The sequence below is a fragment of the Ranitomeya imitator genome, chromosome 5 (genome assembly GCF_032444005.1).
Source record: "Ranitomeya imitator isolate aRanImi1 chromosome 5, aRanImi1.pri, whole genome shotgun sequence".
In the NCBI taxonomy this organism is placed as follows: domain Eukaryota; kingdom Metazoa; phylum Chordata; class Amphibia; order Anura; family Dendrobatidae; genus Ranitomeya; species Ranitomeya imitator.
Window position 1 is genome coordinate 665,085,674 of NC_091286.1, and position 5,553 is coordinate 665,091,226.

A 5,553-nucleotide genomic window follows, 5' to 3' on the forward strand; every position below is an offset into this window, starting at 1 on the left:
CACGTCCAAACTCTTGCCACCACCTGTCACCTCCAACTCAAAAATGTTGCCAGGATCCGTCTCTTCCTCAGCCCACAATCTACCAAAACTCTTGTGCATGTCCTCATTATCTCCCGCCTCGATTCCTGCAACACCCTCCTCTGTGGCCTCCCTGCTAACTCTCTTGCAACGCTCCAGTCTGTCCTCAACTCTGCTGCCCAGTTAATCCGTCTCTCTCCTCGCTACTCCCCTGCTTCTCCCCTCTGCAAATCGCTCCACTGGCTCCCAGTTCCCCAATGAATCCAGTTCAAACCACTAACCCTGATCTACAAAGCCATCCACAACTAGTCCCCTCCCTATATCTCTGAACCAATCTCCCAATATCTTCCCTCACGTAATCTCCGATCCTCCCAAGACCTCCTACTCTCCTCCACACTTATTCGTTCCTCGCACAACCGCCTCCAAGATTTTTCCCGAATATCCCCCATCCTCTGGAATTCCATGCCTCAACACGTCCGATTATCCACCACCCTCGGATCTTTCAGACGGAACCTGAAAACCCATCTCTTCAGGAAAGCCAACAGCCTGCAATAATCATTCTGCCGCCTCACCACCACCCGAGCTGCCGCACCCCCAACTTTCTGTCTCTTCCCCATAATCCCATAGAATGTAAGTTCGCAAGGACAAGGTCCTCTCCCCTCTGTACCAGTCTGTCATTGTAAATTTGTTTGCTGTAAACAATGTCTATGTACTCTGTATGTAACCCCTTTCTCATGTACAGCACCATGGAATTAATGGTGCTATATAAATAATAATAATAATAATAATAATAATAATAATAATAAAGATAAGGGTGAAGGGTGCAAAGGTATCTTGAGTTTATGGTGGAGAGCAGAGCCCTACAGGATTTTGTTTTATGGAGTCCTAGTATCATTACTTATCCAATTATTACTGAGGTTCCAGGAGAAATGTGTTATACATATTTTAATCTACATTTGAGATTGACTAACAATGAAGTCCATTTTATATATGGTTTAACATTGGACAGGTTTCTCTATGTGTTTGGCCAGACGTGTCGTACAGTGATCTGCCCTTATAGTGAAATTGTTCCCAGAGGAGGATGAAGGTTTTGCAGAAATGAATTACGTCTCAGAACTGCTGCATTCTGTTTCTTTGTGAAAAGATACTGTGAGTTCTTATGTCCGCTCGCACATGATGGGAGGTGGAATGAAACTGCGCCAAAATTCTCTGTAATTCTGTCCTTGGGGTAATACGCACTGGGTGTTTTATGCTTTTGGAGAAACAAGTAATGTATTGAAGTGGAAATAAATATTGAAGTTGAAATTAAAATATGGTGCCTATTTTAGGAGGAAACTTCTAAGTGATTGTTTGGTCATTAATGTGTTTGTACCTTCTTCTAGTTGTGTGATTTATGTACAGCAAATTGAGGATCAACAATTGAGGTAGCCAACTGCATGGCTGGTCTAGTAGGCGAGAGGCCTGAGCCTTCCTAGTTTAGTCAGTGGGTTTCTTGCTGTGGGTGAGAGGCCTGAGCCTTCCCACTGTCCATGGAGCCTGCCTAGTAGATGAAAGGCCTGAGCTTTCCTACTTTAGTCAGTTGGTTTAACGGGTGAGAGGCAAAGAGCCTTCCCATTACACCCTATAGGTCTACCAGATGAGAGGCATGAGAGCTTTCCTCCATTGAACAAAGCTAAGCTGCCTGTTTTCTCCTGTTACCAATTTTGAACTGCTTTGAGCCAGCTTTTTTATTTTAAGGCTACTAAGTCTGTCTGGGCCACTCATTACAGCTGTCCTCCATTGAACAAAGCTATGCCGCCTGTGTACTCCAGTAAGAAATTTTGAACTGCATTTAGCCTACTTTCTTATTTAGGCCTACTAACTGTGTCTGCCTCCCATTACAGTTGTCTTCCACTGAACAAAGCTGAGCCGACAGTTTACTCCTGTTTCGAATATTAAACTGCATTTGGCCTACTTGTTTGGTTGGGCCTACTAATGGTGTCTGCCGCGCCTTGCTTTTCTGCTTCACTGAACAAAGCTGAGCCTCAATTTTCACCTTTTCAGATATTAAACTGCATTTGGCCTACTTGTTTGGTTGGGCCTTCTAACGGTGTCTGCCGCTGCTTGTTGTTCTCCTCCACTGTACAAAGCTGAGCCTCAATTTTCATTCTGTTTCAGATATTAAACTGCATTTGGCCTACTTGTTTGGTTGGGCCTACTAACGGTGTCTGCCGCTCCTTGCTTTTCTACTCCACTGAACAAAGCTGAGCCGCCTGTTTACTCCTGTTACCAATTTTGAACTGCATTTAGCCTACTTTTTTATTTTAGGCCTACTAAGTCTGTGTGAGCCTCTCATAACAGTTGTCCTCCTCCGCTGAAAAAAGCTATGCTGCCTGTGTACTCCTCTTACCAAATTTGAACTGCATTTAGCCAACTTTTTTATTTCTCTGGCAGTGGGAGGTGCCGCCTGCCGTCAAACACACCGCCGTACTATCTGGGGCCCTGTGCCAGTGCCAACTAGTGGGCCCCCTGTGCTTGCTCAGGATCGCAGCACTTGCAAAGTTGAAATACTTACCTCTCCCTGCTCCACCGCCGTGACGTATTCCGCGTTTCCCGGGCCCACGTAAATCTTGAGCCAGCCCTACCCCCCCACAATTTTTGCCAAATGAGCCCCTGTTTTCGATGCCTAGCTATTATTATAAAATAAATCAAGATTGACAAGCTTAAGAAATAAGAATTGATGTTTTTGGCATTAAAATGGGCACTGTAGGTGTTTTCCTGTCCTCCACTCACTGCCGAATTTTGATTCCCCATTGACTTGCATTGGGTTTCGTGTTTCGGTTGGCCCCCGACTTTTCGCGAAACCCGACTCGATCCTAAAAAAGTAAAAGTCGCTCAACTCTAGTTCATATATGTGTGTGTATTGTAGCGTGGCTAAGGGTCATATAGTCGATGGGAGGTATGTGACACAGAGGTGGCTTGTCTCTGTGATGTAACCCGGAGTGTTTTCTTTAATGCATATAAGCACTAAGGGGTCGTTTTGTACATTTGGGTCTGGGTTACGGGTAGTTGTGAGAGTTCTGGCTACCCATATACATCACCCCTTGGTATGGGCATCACCATACCTCTATATGTGTTTGAGAACCTGTGGTGATGTCACGACCACATGACTAATCATGTGATGGGTTCCTGGGTGTGATTATATCTATATAATATAGGCTACTGCTTAACACAGGACCTGTGTGTCAGGAAGTGGAAGCCTCCAGTGTGTGTTGAGGCTCTAGTACTGATCCTGAAGTACTGGTAACTTGTACTTTCTTTTGCCTGAGCTAAAGGCTATTTGTTTTTCTGTTTTGTTTAATGGGTTTGTGAAGCAATAAACCCTGTGAACTTTTAAAGGAACGTGCCTCCTGATTGCCACCCGCTGCACTTAAGCGAGTACAACCTTTACAATTGGTGCTAGATGTGCAGGCAGCGTTCCCAACAGAGACATGAGTCTGTTACTGCATGTCCTGGGTCAAGTCGGTAGCAAGCCAGCAAGCATTGCTGGAATAAATGGAGGACCTACTGAAACACTTGGTTCAGTTGCAGCCACAGCAGCAAAAGACCAACAGGCTGTTGTTGCAGCAGATACACCAAAAACAGCAGGAGCAGTGACAGCAGAAGCAGCTTCTGGCAACCACCATCCAGGGTAGGATGAGTGCCCCAACCCCAGGTCTGGATGATGACGCCCACGTCCGGAAGACAGTAAGATGTGCATTGCAGAAAATGACCCCCAGGGATGATGTGGAAGCCTTCCCTACGGTGTTTGAGAGGATCGCTGAGAGGGAAAAACTTCTGCCAGAGCAGTGAGCAGAGGTGCAGGTGCCATACCTGACAGGTGAACCACAGAAGGCGCACTATGACTTGACCTTGCAGGATGCCAAGGAGTATCACAAACTGAAAGTTGAGATTCTCTCACGTTTGGGGTGATACTGACTGTCAGGGCACAGTGAGTTCACCGCTGGGCCTATCACCTGGAGAAACCGCCTCGCTTCCAAATGGCATAACAAGTGGTGATGGATCGGTGAACTCCCTGCCAAGACCCATACAGACTTGGGTTGCCCAGGGTGATCCACGGAATGCCGATAAACTGGTCAGACTGGTCAAGAGATACCAGGGGATGGAAGACTCCTTGGGGAGGCAGCCCATTCCATACTGGGGTCCCAGCAGGGGCAGAGTTCCATAAAGGGGTGGGGAGTCCAAGGTCAAAAGGGCGGGGGAGGTGATGCCCAAGGTCCCTACAGGTGATGCTATTTGCTGAAGGTGCCAAAGGCCAGGACATATAGCTGCCCATTGTCCCCAGACCACCGAGCAGATGGACTGCAGCATGGGACGCTGTAGTTCATACTATGCATATCCAGCCTGCACTATGAACTCTCCACCCAACAAGTGGCCTCAAGCACGTCCTGTGAAGGGGAACGGTTGAGCAGTAACAGCGCTGCTAGACTCCGGGAGCTTAGTGACCCTTGTGAGGGCCACTTTTCCTCTCAACCTACTCCTGGGGAAGAAGGTCGGCATTTGATGCATACATGGTGATGCAAAAGACTACCCTATGGTCAGAGTGGAGATTGAGACGGTGAATGGCACTGAGTCCCATGAAGTCAGCATCATTCGGGACTTGTTGCACCCTATAATTATAGGCCGGGATTTCAGTTTCTTTTGGGATCTGTGGGGAAAGGGTTCTGAGGTCGATAGCAAGAGTAAGGAACCAATGCAACCTAATAAGGTATCACCACACCCAGAGGCAGACCGGTTTCCTTTTTGGGTTTTAGTAGGGCATGAGGAAGAAGTGTCTCCTGTATCTGACATTCCAGAGTTAGCCTTTAACAATGTCACCGTCATTAATGGGGTTGCACAGGAGCCTGGGGCAGACAAAAGATTTCTGTACTTTATGTTTAGTGGGGAGTTGTACCGGGTCACAAAAATAAGGGAGGAGTTGATAGAGCAGTTGATAGTGCAGGTCCCCATAGATGGAAGGTGTTAGACATGGCCCATTCACACATTTTGGGTGGACAACTGGGGGTGGAAAAAACGCAGGAACGGGCTGTGCAGAGGTTCTATTGGCCTGGGTGTCACCAGTAAATAGTGAACCATTGCAAGTCCTGCCCTACATGTCAGTTAACTGCCCCCACCCCTCATTTCCAGAGCCCCTTCAGCCATTGCCCATTATTGAGGTGCCATTTGAGAGAATTGCCATGGACTTGGTCAGTCCCCTAGTTAAATCAGCCCGGGGCCATCAGTATATATTAGTCATCCTGGAATATGCTAATGCTATCCTGAGGCAATTCCCCTCAGAAATTCTTCCGCGAAGAGTATGGCTCACGAGTTGGTCCATGTGTTTTCCCGGACAGGCTTTCCAAAAGAGATCCTATCCGGCTAGGGGACATCCTTTATGAAGAAGGTGATGAAGGAGTTGTGCAAAGTAATGAAAATCTCCCAGTTAAGGACTTTAGTGTACCATCCTCAGTCAGATGGCTTTGTTGAGAGGTTTAACAAGACACTGAAAAGCTTGCT